At 38.1% G+C, this 19,129-nt stretch overlaps 1 long non-coding RNA gene across 3 annotated transcripts in view; it reads left to right on the plus strand.

Annotated features, from left to right (window-relative positions):
- The window catches only part of LOC131413919 (uncharacterized), a 42,236-nt gene extending 30,019 nt beyond the window's left edge, over positions 1 to 12,217 (plus strand). For all 3 annotated transcript variants that reach the window (XR_009222062.1, XR_009222061.1, XR_009222064.1), the window contains one exon: positions 11,620 to 12,217. This is a non-coding gene — a long non-coding RNA (uncharacterized LOC131413919). The remainder of the gene's footprint in view (positions 1 to 11,619) is intronic.
- Positions 12,218 to 19,129: the final 6,912 nt, after the last annotated feature.

Below are 19,129 nucleotides of genomic sequence, written 5' to 3' on the forward strand. Positions count from 1 at the left end.
CAAGATTACTTAGGTTTCCTATTTCTTCTTAATTCAGTTTGGTAATTTGTGTCTTTAAACGAATTTGTTGGGTTCAGGTTCAAGATGGCAACGTAGGATCTCAAACTCACGTCCTTCTAGGGACACACCAAGTCTACAGCTACATATGGAACAATTTCCTCTGAAAAAGTCCTAAAAACTAGTGGAGGGAGACCTTCACATTGGGAAAATGAGAAAAAAACACATTGAAGTTGGCAGAAAAGGCTGAGACAAGTCTTACCATAAATCCCATCCCCAGCATATAGACCCACAATTAGGAGAGAAATCAAAATCGGGAGCTTCTCCCTGAGGAGCGAAGGGTTTGTACCTTACATCAGGCACCCCAACTTTTAAGACCAGCATTTGAGAGACGAGCACCCAAAACATCTGGCTTTGAAAACCAATGGGGCTCGTACCAACGAGGCCGCAGGGCTGTGGCGAGCCCAGAAATGGTTCTTAAAGGGCTGGCCTGTGTATTCACTTGCCCCAGGGCCCAGCGCAGAAGCAGCCTTTGAAAAGAGCCCAGTCTTTGTGTGATGGAGACTCTTGATAATTTTAAAGTATTGGTCTCAGAGGTAGGGGCATGCTGGCATACTCTCCAGGGATGAAGGCGGGTGGAAGCCATCTTGGTGCTCTCCCTCTCCCTTGCTAAAGCCAATGAGTGCCATCTTTTTCTTCTTTTTTGTCCTTTTTTGGGGGAGTGCCATCTTTGCATTCCCTCTCTGCCTCACTACAGCCAGTGGGTGCCATCTTCATGCTCACTCTGCTGTGCTCCAGAGCAGCAGTATCCACTGGTGGGGAGCTTCTACACATATCTGGTACCCTGGTTTTAATGGCTGCCACCCAAGGGACGCCACTTGATTGGCTCTGGAGGCCAAGGGGGCTTGTGTTGCTGGGCCCCAAGGGACTTTGACAACTGGAAAGACAGTTCTTGACAGACTACCACTCCTGGGGCACTACACAGATAGCAGCTGGGACCACACCCCCAGTCTTTGTAAGAAATAGGCCTCTTTGCTTGTCCTATAGCTTTGGTCTGAAGTGCAGGCTTCTGGATTGGCCCACATCTAGGGGCCTATGGAGGTGCTCTCAGGGAATGGAGGCTGGTGGATACAATCTTTGCGCTCTCCCTCTGCCTGGCTCCAGCAGGCTAGTGTCTTCCAGAAAGGAGCTTATACCCTTGTCTGGCTCCTTGATTTTTTCAGCTGACACTTCTATATTGCCTGGCTGTGGTGGCCAACTGGGCTTAAGTTTGCAGGTCCCACAAGATTATAACCAATGGAGAAAGTTTTTAAGCAGCTATGACCCCCAGGGCACAGCAAGACCCAACAGACCCAGGAGCTTAGTCTTTCTGTGAAAAAGGGCTTTAAGCTTATCATCATAGCTGTAGCCTGAGAGGCATACTTCTAATAAACACCTATCTAAGGGCTGACTGTTAACCTTTCCTGAGACCTTGGAGGGTGGGCACTACCTTTGTGCTTTCTCTCTACCATGTTCCAGAGTGCCAGCATCTCTCAGATGGGCACTCTTATACATGTCTGTGTGCCATTTTTTTATGTCTGGTGCCTTGATGTTTGCAGCTGCTTCCCAGGAGATACCCCTTGATTGCCTGGCTCTGATGGACAGGGGGACTTGCACTCCAGGGTCCCACAGGACTGTAACATCTGGAGAGACAGTTCTTGGCAGGCTATGACCCCCAGGGTGCTGCACAGACAGCAGACTGAAACACTCTCCCAGTCTTTCTGTGAAAGAGGCCTACTTGCTTGTCCTGGAACTTTGGTTTGAGGGGTAGGCTTCAGGTTTGGTACACATCTGTGGGCTAGAGAGGTGCTCTAAGGGAGCATAGGCTGGGGGATGCCATCTTTGCACTCTCTCTCTGCCTTGCTCCAGCTCACTGGTGTCTCCCAAAAAGGAGCTTATACACTCATGTGGCGCCCTGAATTTTTGTGACTGTCATCCAGGAGACACCTCCAGATTGCCTGGCTCTGATAGCATAGCCTTATGCTTGTGGTCCCACAGGACTGTATATATTTGCATTCTTTAAAAGCTGCTGCCTGAGGATTTGGCTTCCAATCAACCTGAATCTAGGTGCTGACTGAGATCCTCCCCTTTGGGACAGTGGTAGGTCTTGAGACATTTTCAACTACTGAGAGCTAAGAAAAATAAAATAGGCTGCTTGACAGTCATAAAGGTTTGAGAGATAGATAAACAAGAGCTATGGCAAGGTTGAATGATAAGTTTTATCTCCTACACAAGGCCAACCCTTCAAGACTGAGAGAGGTGGATGTTTCATCTAACACATAGAAACCAACACAGAGAGTCAAATAAAATGAAGAAACAGAGGTATGTGTTCCAAACAAAAGGACAAGACAAAATATCAGAAAACAACCTTAAGGAAATGGAGATAAGTAATTTACTTGATAAAGAGTTCCAAGTAATGGTCATAAAGATGCTCATCGAACACTAGAGAAGAATGGATGAACATAGTGAGAACTTCAACAAAGAGACAGAAAATAAGAAAGTACCAGATAGAAGTCACAGAGCTGAAGAATACAATAACTGCATTGAAAAATACACTAGAGGGGTTCAACACCAGACAAGCAAAAGCTACAGGAGTTTATACCACTAAACCAGCCTTACAAGAAATGTTAAAGGGATTTCTTTAACCTGAATATAAAGGGCACTAATTAGTAACAAGAAAACATATGGAAGTGTAAATCTCACTAATAAAGATAAATATATAGTAAAATTAGTGGATTAATCACTTATAAAGTTAACATGAAGGGTAAAAGACAAAGTAGTAAAAATAACTGTAACTATAATAATTTGTTAATAGATACACAAAACAAAAAGCTGTAAAATGTGACATAAAATACCTAAAACCTTTTGAGGGGGGGACTAATAATATAGAGCCTTAGAATGCATTCAAACTTAAGTTGTTATTAACTTAAAATAGACTTGTATGAATATAAGTTATTATATGTAATCCTTGTGTTAACCACAAAGCAAAACCTATAGTAGATACCCAAAAGATAATGAGAAAGTAATCTAAGCATACCACTAAAGACATTCATCAAACCACAAAGGCAGAGAATAAGAGAAGAAAGGAACAGAGAGGAACTAAAAAAAAAAGCCAGAAAACGATTTTAAAAAGGCAAAAGTACATACCTATCAATAATACTTTAAGCGTGAAAGGACTAAATTCTCCAATCAAAAGGCATGAGTGGATGAATGGATAGAAACACAAGACCCATCTACATGCTGCCTCCTATAAGAGACTCACTTTGGAGGTAAGGACAAACACACTGAAAGCGAAGAGGTGGAAAAAGATATTCCATGCAAAAGGAAACCAAAAGAAAGCTGGGGTTGCTATACTTATATCAGAAAAAATAGTCTTTAAAACAAAGACTGTAATAAAAGACAAAGAAGGTCATTACATAATGATAAAGGGGTCAATACAACAAGAGGATATAACATTTGTAAATATTTATCCACCCAACATAGGAGCACCTAAATATATAAAATAAATATTAACAGACTTAAAGGGGACTTTAATACCCCACTTACATCAAAGGATAGATCTTCCAGAGGGAAAATCAATAGCGAAACATCGGCTTTAAATGACACATTGTGCCAGATAGACTGAACAGATATATACAGAACATTTCATCCAAAAGCAACAGAATATACACATTCTTCTCAAGTGCTCATGAAACATTCTCAAGGATAGATCATGTGTAAGAACATAAAACAAGTCTTAATAAAATTAAAAGGATTGAAATCATATCAAGCATTTTTCCAACCACAGCGCTATGAAACGGGAAATCAGTTACAAGAAGAAAACTGGAAAATTCACAAAATTGTGGAGGTTAAACAACATGCTACTAAACAATGGGCCAATGAAGAAATAATGGAAAAATTGAAAAATACCTTGAGACATATGAAAATGGAAATAAAGTATACAAAAACTTATGAAATGCGGGAAAGCAGTTCTAAGAGGGAAGTTCATAGCGATAAATAACTACCTTAAGAAACAAGAAAAGTCTGAAACAACCTAACATTACACCTCAAAGAACTAGCAAAAGAGCAAAAGACACCCAAAATTAGTAGAAGGAAGGAAATAACAAAAATCAGAGCAGAAATAAATGAAATACAGACCAAAAAAAAAAAAAAAAAAGCAAAAAAAAAAAAAAAAAGAAAAGATCAATGAAACCAAGAGCTGATTCTTTGAAAAGATAAACAAAATTAAATAAACACTTAGCTATGCTCATCATGAAAAAAAGAGGACTCAAGGGGCCGGCCTGGTGGCGCAAGCAGTTAAGTGAGTGTTCTCTGCCATGGCGGCCCAGGGTTCACCGGTTCGGATCCCGGGCACGCACCAACGCACTGCCAAGCCATGCTGTGGCAGCATCACATATAAAGTAGAGGAAGATGGGCATGGATGTTAGCACAGGGCCAGTCTTCCTCAGCAAAAAAAGAGGAGGATTGGCAGATGTTAGCTCAGGGCCGATCTTCCTCAGAAAAAAAAAAAGAGGACTCAAAATCAGAAATGAAAGAGGAGATGTTATAACTGATACCACAGAAGTAAAAAGGATCACAAGAGACTGCTACAAACAATTATACACCAACAAATTGGACAACCTAGAAGAAATAGATAAATTCCAGGAAATGCACAATATTCCAAAACTGAATCCTTAAGAAATAGAACATCTGAACACACTGGTGATTAGTAAGGAGATTGAATTAGCAATCAAAAACCTCCAACAAACAAATGTCCAGGACCAGACGGCTTCACTGGTGAATTCTACCAAACATTGAAAGAAAAATTAATACCAATCCTTCTCAAATTCTTCCAAAAAATAAAAGAGGAGAGAACACTTCCAAACTCATTTTATGAAGCCATAATTACCCTGATATCAAAACCATACAAGGACACCACAAAAAAGAAAATTATAGGCCAATATCTCCCATGAACATAGATGGAAAAATTCTCAACAAAATATTAATAAATTGAATTCAACAGTACATAAAAAGAATCATACACCATGATGAAGTGGCATTTATTCCAGGGATGCAAGGATGGTTCAACATTTACAAATCAATGAATGTGGTACAGCATGTTAACAAAATAAAAAATAAAAATCATATGATCATCTCAATAGATGCAGAGAAAGCATTTGACAAAATTCAACATCAACTTGTGATAAAAACTCTAACAAAGTGACTATAAAGGGAAGATACCTCAAAATAATAAAGGCCATATATGACAAGCCCATAGCTAAAATCATACTCAATGGTGAAAAGCTGGAAGCTTTTCCTCTAAGATCAGGAACAAGACAAGGATGCCCAATCTCACCACTTTTATTCAACATAGTATTAGAAGTCCTAGCCATGGCAATTAGGCAAGAAAAATAAATAAAAGGCATCCAAATTGGAAAGGAAGAAGTAAAACTGTTGCTATCTGCAGATCACATGATGTTATATATAGAAACCCTAAAGAATCTACCAAAAAATTTTTGGAACTAGTAGGCAAATTCAGTAAATTTTCAGGTACAAAATCAGTGTACAAAAATATGTTGTATTTCTATACACTAATAACAAACTATAAGACAAATTAGGAAAAGAAATCCATTTATAATTGCATCAAAAAGAATAAAATACATAGGAAATTATTTAACCAAGGAGATGGAAGACCTATAAAGCACCTAAGACATCTAAGGTCTAAGTGTCCTATACTGGAGACTATAGGACATTGATGAAAGAAATTGAAGAAGACAAAATAAATGGAAAGATATTCTGTGTTCATGGATTGGAAGAATTAATATTGTTAAAATGTCCATACAACCCAAAGCAATCTACAGATTTAATGGAATCTCTATCAAAATTTCAATGGCATTTTTCACAGAAATAGAACAAACAATCCTAAAATTTGTATGGAACCACAAAAGACCTCCAATAGCCAAAGCAATCTTGAAACAAGCTGGAGGCATCATGCTCCCCAATTTAAAACTATATTACAAAGCTATAGTAGTCAAAACAGTATGGTATTGGCATAAAAACAGACACATAGAACAATGGAACAGAATAAAGGGCCCAGAAATAAACCCATGTATATGGTCAATTAGTTTATGCCAAAGGAGCCAAGAACATACAATGAGGAAAGGACAGTCTCTTCAATAAATGGTGTTGGGAAAAGTGGACAGCCACAGGAAAAAGAATGAAACTGGACACACACACAAAAATTAACTCAAAATGGATTAAAGACTTGAATGTAAGACCTGAAACCATAAAACTTCTAGAAGAAAACATAGGCAGTAAGGTCTTTGACATTGGTCTTAGCAGTATGTTTTTTAATACCGTGTCTCACTAGACAAGAGAAAAAAAGTAAAAAATAAACAAATAGGATTACATCAAACTAAAAACTTATGCACAGCAGAAGAAACCATAAACAAAATGAAAACACAGCATAACAATTGGGAAAAGATATTTGCAAACATACAACTAATAAGAAGTTAATATCTAAAATATAGAAAGAGTCCATACAACTCAACAACAAAAATACAAACAACCTAATTAAGAAATGGGCAGAGGCTCTGAACAGACATCTTTCCAAAGAAGATATACAGATGGCCAACAGGCACATGAAAAAATGTTCAACATCACTAATTATTAGGGAAATGCAAATCCAAACTACAATGAGATATCACCTCATGCCTGTCAGAATGGCTATAATTAACAAGACAAGAAATAACAAGTGTTGGATTTCATCGTTTCTTATGGCTGAGTAGTATTCCATTGTGTATATATACCAGCCATTTGTGACAACATGGATGGACATTGAGGGTATAATGCAAAGTGAAATAAGTCAGAGGGAGAAGGTCAAATACCGTATGATTTCCTTCATTAAGTAGTAGATAATAACAACAATAAACAAACACATAGGGACGGAGATTGGATTGGTGGTTACCAGAGGGGAAGGGGGGAGGGAGGAGGGTGAAAGGGATAATTCGGTACATGTGTGTGGTGATGGGTTGTAATTAGTATTTGGGTGGTGAACATGATGTAATCTATGCAGAAATAGAAGTACAATGATGTACACCTGAAATTTTTACAATGTTATAAACCAATGTTACTGCAATAAACAAAAAATTAAAAAAAAAAATTCAATTAGAAAAAAAAAAAAACCCAAAAAAACCAATATACCATTAAATCTCAGATTTACTTCCATAAAAAAAAAAAAAAAAAGAAGATGTGGTATATACATATATATACAATGGAATACTACTCAGCCATAAAAAAGACAAAATTGTCCCATTTGCAACAACGTGGATGGACCTGGAGGGTATTATGTTAAGCGAAATAAGCCAGAGAGAGAAAGACAAACACAGCATGATTTCACTCATATGTGGAAGATAATTAACACACAGACAGAGAGAACTGTTTGGTGGTTACCAGGGGCAAGGGGGTTTGGGAGGTGGACACAAGGGGTGAAGAGATGCATTTATATGGTGACTGACAAACAATAATGTATAACTAAAATTTCACAATGTTATAAACTATTAAGACATCAATAAAAAAAGAATTTTAAAAGATAAAAAAAAAAAAAAGAAATAACAAGTGTTGGAGAGGATATGGAGAGAAGGGAACCCTCATACACTGCTGGTGGGAATGCAAACTGGTGCAGCCACAATGGAAAACAGTATGGAGAGTCCTCAAAAAATTAAGAATAAAACTGCCATATGATCCAGCTATTCCTCTTCTGATTTTTTATCCAAAGAACATGAAAACACAAATGTGAAAAGATATTTGCACCCTTATGTTCATTGTAGCATTATTCACTATAGCCAAGACTTGGAAACAACCTAAGTGCCCATCAATAGACGAATGGATAAAGAAGATGTGGTATATATACACAATGGAATACTAGCCATAAAAAAGATGAAATCTTGCCATTTGCGACAGCATGGATGGATCTTGAAGGTATAATGCTAAGCCAAATAAGTCAGGTGGAGAAAGTCATATAGTGTGTAATTTCACTCATAAGTGGAAGATAAGGAAAACAAGAACAAAAAAACAAATAGACACAGAGAATAGGTTGATGGTTACTAGAGGAAAAGGGAGGAGGAAGGAAAAAAATTGGGCAAAGGATCTGAATAGATATTTTTCCAAAGAAGACATACAGATGGCCAATAGATTTATGAAAAGATGCTCAACATCACTAATCATCAGGGAAATGCAATCAAAACCAAAATGAGGTATGACCTCACAGCTGTTAGAACGGCTATTATCAAAAAGGGAAGAAATAACAAGTGTTGGCAAGAATGTGGAGAAAAGGAAACCTTGTGCACTCTTTGTGGGAATATAAATTGGTGCAGCCACTATGAAAAACAGTATGGAGTTTCCCAAAAAATTAAAAATAGAACTATTAGATGATCCAGCAATTCCATTTGTGGGTATTTATCCAAAGAAAACAAATACATTAACTTGAGAAGAGATATGCACCCCTATGTTTATTGAAGCAGTATTTACAATAGCCAAGATATGGAAACAACCTAAATGTCCATTGATGGATGAATGGATAAAGAAGATGTGATATGATATACATATATATATGTGTACACACATAATGGAATATTATTCAGTTATAAAAAAGGATGAAATCTTGCCATTTGAAACAACATGAATGCACCTTGAGAGCATTATAGTAAGTGAAATAGTCAGAGGAAGATAAATGCTGTATGATTTCACTTATTTGTGGAATCTAAAAAACAAAGAAACAAACAAAAAATCTAAGCTCATAGATACAGAGAACGGATTGGTGGTTTGGTGGTTCCCAGAGGCAACGGACGGGAGGGGATGGTGATGGGCAAAATTGGTGAAGGTGGTGAAAAGGTACAAACTTCCACTTATAAAACAAATAAGTCATGGGGATGTAATGTACAGCATGGCAATTATAGTTACTAATACTGTATTGTATATTTGAAAGTTGCTAAGAGAGTAGATCTTAAAAGTTCTCACCACAAGAAAAAAAGAAATTCTTTTACTACCTATGGTGTTGGGTGTTAACTAGACTTTTGTGGTTATTATTTCACAATACATAAAAATATCAAATCATTATGTTGTTCACCTGAAACTAATATAATGTTATATGTCAATTATAACTCAAAAAAGTGAAGGAATTTGTCCATTTCATATCAGTTATCAAATCTCTTTGCTTAAGTTGTTTATAATAGTCTCTTATTATCCATTTAATGTTATAAATTTCCCTTAAACACTGTTTTGGCTGTCACCCACAAATTTTGGTTACATTTTCATCCAGTTAAAAAGAATTCTAATTTCCCTTGTAATTTCTTCTTTAAGCCATGCTAAATCATGGGTTTGAAGTGTGTTTTTCAAATAGTTGGGAATTTTCCAGATATCTTCATGTTACAGATTTCTAATGTAATGCTATTGTGGTCAGAGAATATACTCTACAATTTCAATCCCTTTAAATTTTATTGAGATTTGTTTTAGGGCCATAATATGGTCTATTTTTGTGAATGTTTAATGGGCATTTGAAAAAATCTCTGTTCTTGTTGGATGTGGTACTCAATACATGTGAATCAGGTCAAGTTAGCCCACGATATGGTTTGTCTTCTATATCCTTGCTTGTTTTCTGTTTACTTGTTCTATGAATGAGATAGGAGTACTGATCTCTAAATATAATTGTTATTTTATCTATTTCTTTTTCACTTCTGCTGCTTTATGCTTCATCTATTTTGGAGCTCTGTATTAGGTACTTATACATTCATTACTCTTGTCTTGCTGTAATACTGACTTATTATCATTATAAAAAGTGCCTCTTTGTCTTTAGCAATATTCCTTGTCTATTTGCTTCATAGTAATACAGCCATTGCAGTTTTCTTTACTTTCTATTTATATGGCATATTCTTCCATTCTTTAACTTTTAACCTATTTTTGGTTTTGTATTAAAGTTTTTCTATTATACATAGCGTATAGTCCATCTTGATATTTATACAGTCTGATAATCTCAATCTTTTGGTTGGAATTTTAGTCAATTTGCCTTTAATATCATTATTGATATGGTAGGATTTTGGTCTATCATTTTGTATTTGTTTTTGAATTTTCTCATCTCTCTTTCATTTCTATTCCTCCTTTCCTACCTTCCTTTATTTCAGGCAAATACTTCTTGTTCATGATTATAATTCTTCCCATGGCTTTTTAGCTATATTTATTTTCATTGATTTTTTATTGTTGTTGTAAGAATTGAAACCTGCAATTTTTTTTTTGTGAGGAAGATCAGCCCTGAGCTAACATCCATGCTAATCCTCCTCTTTTTGCTGAGTAAGACCAGCTCTGAGCTAACATCCATTGCCAATCCTCCTCCTTTTTTTCCCCAAAGCCCCAGTAGATAGTTGTATGTCACAGTTGCACATTCTTCTAGTTGCTGTATGTGGGACGCGGCCTCAGCATGGCCGGAGAAGCGGTGCGTCAGTGCGCGCCCGGGCTCCGAACCAGGGCCGCCAGTAGCAGAGCGTGTGCACTTAACCGCTAAGCCACAGGGCCGGCCCGAAACCTGCATTTTTAACTTTTCACAGTCTACTTAAAGTGACATTGAATTACAACTAGGAAAAAATAGGAAACTTGCAGCAATATAGTTCTGTTTAACCACCTTTATGCTATTGTTGTCATATATATTACATCAATATACATTATAAGCACAATAATGCAGTGTAATACTTTTTTTTATTTAAAGTCATATATCTTTTAAAGAAATTAACAAAAATGTACAGAAACAGAATATTATGTACAATTTCTGTCATTAGTTATTCCTTTCTGTATGTAGGAGTTATCATCTAGTGTAATTTTCCTTCATCCTGGAGGACTTCCTTTAAAATTACTTCAGTGCAGGACTGCTAGCAATGATTTCTCTGTTTTATTTATCTAAAAGTATCTTTGCCTTTTTTATCCCCATTTTTAGAAACTTCTTAGAGTCTTTACATAAAATGAAATTCACCAATTTTAGATGTACAGTTACATGAATATCAGTAATTGTTTAGAATCATGGAACTGCTATCATGATGAACATATAGAACATGTCATCTCACATTCTAAAAAATTTTCTTATTCTACAAAGCATCTGCATGCCTCTTTGTATTTGATCCTCTCTCCCTACCCCCAGGCCTAGACAACTACTGATTACCTTTCTATTTGTAATCGTGTAATTTCTCAATCTATTAGATTTTATCATTATGAAGTGTCTCTTTTTATCTCTAGCAATGGATTCTATTTTGAAGTCTGGTTTTTATCCTGATATTAATACAGCCACTTTAGCCTCCTTATGGTTACTCTTTACATGATGTATCTTTTTTGATCAATTTACTTTCAAGCTGTGTCTTTATATTGAATGTGCATCTCTTGTAAGCAGCACATAGTTGGGTTTTGCTTCTTAACCTATTCTGACAATTTCCGCCTTTTAATTGGAGTGGTGATCTGTAAGGTTTATTGTAGTTGTTGATACGATAGATATTAACTCTAATGTGACATTTTTTTCTGTTTTGGGTTCTTCTGTCTCTCCTTTCCTGTCTGATGACTTCTCATCAGAAACCTTAGAGCCAGAAGAAAGTGGAACAACACCTTTAATGTCCTAAAAGGAAAATATTGTCAACCCAGAATTCTATACCCACCAAAAAGGTCCTTCAAGAATGAAGGCAAAATGAAGAGATTTTTAGGTAAAGGAAATGAGCAGAATTTGTCACCATCAGACCTGTACTATAAGAAATGGCAAGTGAAGTTCTTCAGGCTGAGAGCAAATGACATCAGAAGGAGACTCAGACTCTCAGAAAAGATGAAGAGTATCAGAAATGTCATATATTTGGCTAAATGCAAAAGTCTATCTCTGCTTTTTTTTTACCCTTTTCCTGTTACTTAATAAACACGTAACTCTTTAAAACTAAAATTATAACATTTTCTTTTGGAGTTTGCAACCTACATTGATGTATCATATATCACACCAATAACATAAAAGATGGGCATGGTATAGAGGTCTAAATGGTTGCAAGATATCTATACTTTGAATTGGAGATTATTAACTGGATGTAGACTGTGAAACGTTAAGAATGTATATTGTAACCTCTCAGACAATCACTATAAAAATAAAAATAATGGAACAAAATCTACTATGAAAATTAAAAAAAATAAAGAAAATATGAATACTTTAAAAGATCATCTTTATTTTGAAAGACAGTTTTGGTACATAAAGAAGTCTGTTTGGCAGGTGTTTTTATAGGGACTTTGAATATGTGACTCCAATTTCTTTTGGCCTCCATTATTTTTAACGAGAAACCAGCCATTGATTACATTGTTGCTTCCCTGTACAGTAGTCATCTAATGGTTTGTAACAAAATATTCCAAAATTTAAAACAACAGAGCAGTTAAAACAACAAAGATTTATTACCTCACATGTTTCCAGTGGGTGAAGGAACAAGGAGTGGCTTAGCTTGGTGGTTCTAGTTCTGGGTCTCTCATAAGGTTGCAATCAAGACGTCAGCCAGAACTGAACGGCTTGATTGGCATGGAAGAATCCATTTCAAAGCTCATTCATGTGTTTGTTGACAAAATCCTCAGTTCCTTGCTGTGTGGGTGTCTCACAGCAAAGTGTCCACACAACGTGGCAGATAACTTACTTCAAAAAGAGTGACCAGGAGAGTAAAGCAGGCAGGAAATCACAGTGCCTTTGAGACCTAGTCTCTGAAGTTGTACACCATCACTTCTGTTTTCTTCTATTCATTAGGAGTGAGCCAATAAGTCCAGCCAACGCTCATAGGGAGGGGAATTAGTCTCCACCTCTTGAGTATCAAAGAATTTGTGGACATTTGAAAACTACCACAATCAACCTTCTGGCCACTAATTATTTATGTTACTCTGTCAAAGAAATAAGAATCATTCTGACACTTTGTAAAGAACAGTTAGAAAGACTTTATTCAGCAAGCTGGCCCTGTGGCTTAGTGGTTGAGTGGCGTGCTCCGCTGCTAGCGGCCTGGCTTCGGATTCTGGGCGCACACCGAGGCACTGCTTGTCCGGCCATGCTGAGGCAGCGTCCCACATACAGCAACTAGAAGGATGTGCAACTATAACATACTACTATCCACTATCTACTGGGGCTTTGGGGAAAAAAAGGAAGAGGATTGGCAATGAATGTTAGCTCAGGGCCGGTCTTCCTCAGCAAAAAGAGAAGGATTGGTTAGCTCAGGGCTGATCTTCCTCACAAAAAAAAAAAAAGAAAGAAAAAAGAAAGACTTTATTCAAAGGACTACTGCCATGGGGGTTTTGCAGTAGGGGAGAGATATCAGGCTCAACTTTGAATACAGCAAGGAAAAGTGGGCATTTATAGCCAAGGAGCCGGGGCTGATCTAACAGGATTCTTGCTGAAGGCAGACCATGATGATCAGATATTACCTGGGGGATGGTGGGAATGAAAAATTTAACCAGATATCAAGGGTGGAGGATACTTGCTAAACCAACTTGACAGGATTTCTCCTAAAACTGGGTGATGTAAAGATGGACATGGAACCCCAAGTCACACAGAAGGCTCAGGGGAGCCTAACTAAAGTTTGTTAAGGAGAGAATCTTTGTTACTTCCCACATGCAAAACAAAGTCCCTCCCATCCGAGCTTCCAAAACTCTCATTCCCTTACAGAATCAGTGCAAAGTCCAGAATGTCATCTTCTGCATCAGGTCCAGGTGCAGTTGAGGCTCACTGAGTGTATTTATGTAAGTGAAGCTCTTCACGTAGAGTTCCTCATGGTCTGAAGACCTGTGAACTAAAGAGCCAAGTTATCTCCTCCCTTCCTCCAACAGACCTCACATACAGTTATGGGGCAGGTATGGGATAACCACTATTGAGGGGGAAATAGGAGGCACAAAAGAGTCACTGGTGCATAGCAATGTTTACATCCAGCCAGGCAAATGCTGGAGGTTTCTTGATTGGACTCAGTCCTTCTACTGCCCAGGAGGAATTCTCTATGGCTCTTGGCTATACACTTGGGATCCTGGTTCTACACTCTTAGTGATCCATCTTTTTCCATGAAGGGCAGCCTGAGTTTGCAGTTGCATGATTTTTCAGCCTGCATCTTACCAGTAGAATTTTAGGGCTCTATAGGCCGCTTTGCATTTTATATTCTCTCTCCCCCTTTCATTGGAAATTTGCAGTGTTTCTGCTAATCTAATTCTCCTAAAAAGTCATCTCAAAGTCCTTCCAGCTTCCACCCACTGCCCAGATCCAAATCTGCTCCCTCATTTCAAAGTTTCTATTAATAGCAACCCATTTCCAGACACCAATGCCTGTAATAGTTAACCATTGCTGTGTACCTAATTATAATAAAATTTAGGAGCAACAAATATTTATTATGTGAGTAAATTTCTGAGGATCACAACCCTAGGAGCAACTTAGCTGGGTAGTTCTGCTAAAGGTTTCTCATTAGGTTGGAATCAAGGTGTCAACTGAACCTGCAATAATGTGAAGGCTTGACTAGGGCTGGAGGATCTGTGTTCAAGCTCACACATGTGGCTATTGGTCAGAGGCTTCAGTTCCTTCTGACTCAGCTGAAGCTTCAGCTCCTCACTGCATGGGCCTTTCCACAAGTGAGGATTTTTTTTTTTTTAATAAAGATTTTATTTATTTATTTTTCCCCCCAAAGCCCCAGCAGACAGCTGTATGCCACAGCTGCACATCCCTCCAGCTGCTGCACGCGGGACGCGGCCCCAGCATGGCCGGAGAAGCCGCGCGTCAGCGCGCCCCGGGATCCGAACCTGGGCGCCAGCAGCGGAGCGCGTGCACCCAACCGCCAAAGCCACTGGCCGGCCCACAAGTGAGGATCTTTATGACATGGCACCTGGCTTCTTCCAAAACAAATGATCTGAGAGACGGAGAGAGGAAGAGAAAGCAGAAAGCCACAATCCCCATTGTCATCTAATCTCTGAAGTCACATAACATCACTTCAGCTTAATTCTATTCATTAGAAGTGAGTCACTGGGGCCCGTGGCTTAGTGGTTAAGTGCACGCGCTACGCTACTGGCAGCCTGGGGTTCGGATTTCGGGCGCGCACCGCCGCACCGCTTCTCTCGCCATGCTGAGGCCACGTCCCACATACAGCAACTAGAAGGATGTGCAACTATGACACACAACTATCTACTGGGGCTTTGGGAAAAAAAAGGAGGAGGATTGGCAATAGATGTTAGCTCAGAGCTGGTCTTCAGCAAAAAGAGGAGGATTGGCATGGATGTTAGCTCAGGGCTGATCTTCCTCCACGCCCCCCCCCCCAAAAAAAAAAGTGAGTCACTGAGTTCAGTCCACACACTCAAGAGGAGGGGAATTAGTTCTACCACTTGAAAGGAGGAATATAAAGAATTTGTGAACATTTTTAAAAACACCACAGTCTGTATGTAATGTGTGATTACCACTTGCTGCTTTCAATATTCTTTCTCATTTTTGGTTTTCATCAGTTGGACATTGATGAGCCTGGATGTGGTCTTCTTTGTGGTTCTGTCTTTTGGTGTATGTTGAGCTTCTTGGATTTATATGCTAAAGTTTTTCACCAAATTTGGGGAACTTTCAAACATTTCTTCAAATCGTTTTTGTGTTCTTTTTCTCCTTCTTATAATTTTTGGACTCTGTCTATTCATCTTTTTTGCATTCTCTTATGGGTTTCTGAGGCTCATTAGTTTTATTCAATCTTTTTTCTGTTTTTTTTTGATTGGGTAATTTCTAAGAATTTACATTCAATCTCATTGATTCTTTATTCTGCCTTCCCAGACCTTCCATCGAACTTTTATTTCATTTTTTAATTTTCAGTTACAGAATTTCTGTTTGGTCCTTTTTATATTTTCCATTTCTTTATTCAGATTTCCTGTCTGTTTACTCTTTAATATCAAGATTTCCTTTAATTCCTTCAACATATTTTCATGTATTTCTTTGAATATATTTCTTATAGCTGTGTAGAATTATTTGGGTGCTAAATCTAACATCAGGGCACACTGGGAATACATTTCTGTTGATTTTCTCATTATACTCACACATTTATGTTTCTTTTCATATCTGGTAGTATTTAAGTTAAAACTGGGCATTGAAGATATTATGTTTTAGAAAATCTGGAATCTATTTTATTTTTCTGAAGACTGTTTTTTTTTTTTTTTTTTTTTTTTTTTTTGTAGAAGGTGGTTACCTACATGGACCACTCTGTGAAATCTGAACCCCTGCAGTGTGCAAGAGTTGATGTCTCTACTCCATTTTCCAGTATCCAGTTGCTGCATTTTATCCTGGGTCTTGAGGGATCTACCCTGCATCTCTTGTGATTTAGTGGTCAACACAGGATTTGGGCCATTTCTATTCAGATTTTGGCACTCACCTTCTCTGTGCTTGCCTTGTTTCTGGTATTTTCCCCAAATTTCCAAATGCACTGCCAGCCACAAATTCTGACCTTTGATACCTTAATCCAGTAAGATTTTTGGTTTTTGTTGCCTGATCTTTGTGCTGATTGGAGGATTCATCAGTCAAATGTGCAGACTTGCAGACTTCACCAGGATCAGCCTTTCTGTCAGAGGTTGACATTCCTCTAGGTTCTCCCTGATTTTTAGCAGTTTCTCTATAGTGTCCCACACCTATGCATCGTTTAGTGATCAATCAGGGGTTTTGACAGAGCTTATATTTAGATCTGGTATCTCAATCCTGCTGTTGTGCTCGACTTTCAAAGTTTTCTCCTTTAAATTTCCAGCTCATTTTGCACTCTGAGTTCTATCAACTGCCCCCTTGAGCCACTGGGGCATCTGCTGGGGGATTGGAAGCATCCACAGGTAAGGAGGCTACAAACCTGCAGTTCTTACACGTTATAGTAGTAATTATTCGAGATTGAAGTTCTTCTCGTATTTCTGCCTGCCTTTGTTTCAGTGACTTCAATATTTGCTTTCAATATTTTTGTCCAGTTTTCATAATTATCTTCTGTGGGAAGACTTGCCCAACCTCCTCATACTGCCATTACCAGAAGTCCCACCTGAAAGAGGATTTGGGGGAGAAAAAGTCACAGCCCATGATTTGGTCTTGTGAGACTAATATGGATCAGGCACCAGAGATTCCCTATTCAGTTTTCTCAAACTGAAATACGATTAGGCCTGGGGTCTGGGCACACAAACTCCTCAGGGGAATCACTGACTTTATACAACCCACAGCGACAGAGAAGGACGTCCTCCATCTGATTGCTTCTTTAGTGTTGGAGACAACGCGTTATGCACCTGAGAATTTTCTTACATTCTTTGATTCAAGTCTCCAAAAATACAGCTAAATTTGAATGAGGCCTTGGAAGCAGTTCTGTTAAGTCTGAAACAAGCTCTGCCTTTGTCCTCCATCCTCCTCAGAACCATGAAATTACAGGTGTCTCTTGCCAATCTGACAGCTGCTTGTGGCCTTGGACAGTGTGACTCTCCCATTATTCAGTGGGCTCTGGGCTTTTTGACTTAAGGCTTTCCTCCAACTCTGAGGAATAGAAGCCCCTTCAGATGTAACTGCATTGGTGTTATCAAATCCTAACGAATAACAATTATCATGCCCAAGAAAAAGTTATGACTTCTCATTCCTAAGAGATATTCTCTGAGCCAAAATTGTAAGAGGTAGGAAAGGTGCCCATGTGAAATGGAAATGGCACATCTACTTGAGGGCCAAGCCTGGATGCAGAGGCCTCAGTAAACTGCATGAAGAGATGGTGGGCAGAAGATGTGCTCATCTGCTGCTTTACCCAAACCATTGGCCATTAGGACATGAGAACAGATATGCTGCCTGGTAATGAAGCATGGGTCACTGATGGAACAGCTCATCTGTTCCATTGTGGCAAATCCAAAGGAGTGCTGCACCCGTCCACTGTTTGATGGTAAACTGCTGACAGCCCATAGCACTGGAGATTCTGACCAGTTAAGGTTAATGTCGATTGGCCATAGAGCACACAAAGTGATATTGACTGAAGCAAATAGATTCATGGGACTTTAGTGTTGGACCTGCTAGGTGGTCAGGCCATTGGGCTTCTGAATACTGGATTTTGACGGGCATGTCATATGGTGAACCCATTTCTTACAGAAGGTTAAACAACCTAGATTAAAATTTAATTTTTTTTTTTTTACTTGTGAGATCACTGGTTTATTATAAAAGGATGTATCTCAGGAACAGAGAGATACAATTGATGCCTAAGACGAGGTATGAGGAAAGGGTGCAGAACTTTCCTGCACCACTTTCTCCAAATTTCCACATGTCCACCAACCTAGCAGCTCAAAATTTGATCTTTAAAAAAAATTTTTTTAAGTATTTTCTTTTAAGTGTAATTGACATACAACATAATGTAATGTAAACTAATACAAGTTTCAGGTGTACAAAATAATTATTTGATATTTGCATGCATTGCAAAATGATCACCACAATAAGTCTAGTTAACATCCATCGCCATACATAATTGTGGAATCTTTTTTCTTGTGATGATCCTTTTAAGATCTGTTCTCTTAGCAACTTTCAAATATGTGAGATAGTATTATTAACTATAGATTTTATGCTGTGCATTACATTTCCATGATTTATTTATTTTAACCTGAAGTTTATATCTTTTATCCCCCTTCACTCATTCCACTCATCCCCCACTCTCAGCCTCTGGCAACCACCAATCCATTCTCTGTATTTATGAGCTTGGAGTTTTGTTTGTTTAGATTCCACATATAAGAGAGATTCTGTGGTATTTGTCTTTCTCCGTCTGATTTATTTCACTTAGCACAATGTCCTCAAGGTTTACCCATGTTATTGCAAATGGTAACATTTCATTCTTTTTTACTGCTGAAAAATATATATACCACATCTTCTTTATCCAGTCATCCATTGATGGACATTTAGGTTGTTTCCATAGCTTGGTTGTGAACATGGGGGGTGCATCTTTTCAAGTTAGTGTTTTTGTTTTCTGTGGATAAATATCCAGAAGCAGAATTCCTGGATCATATGGTAGTTCTATTTTTAATTTTTTAATGAATCTTCATATTGTTTCCCATATTGGCTATACCAGTTTACATTCCCACTAACAGTGCACAAGGA

This window comes from Diceros bicornis, chromosome 14 (genome assembly GCF_020826845.1).
Source record: "Diceros bicornis minor isolate mBicDic1 chromosome 14, mDicBic1.mat.cur, whole genome shotgun sequence".
Taxonomy (NCBI): Eukaryota; Metazoa; Chordata; class Mammalia; order Perissodactyla; family Rhinocerotidae; genus Diceros; species Diceros bicornis.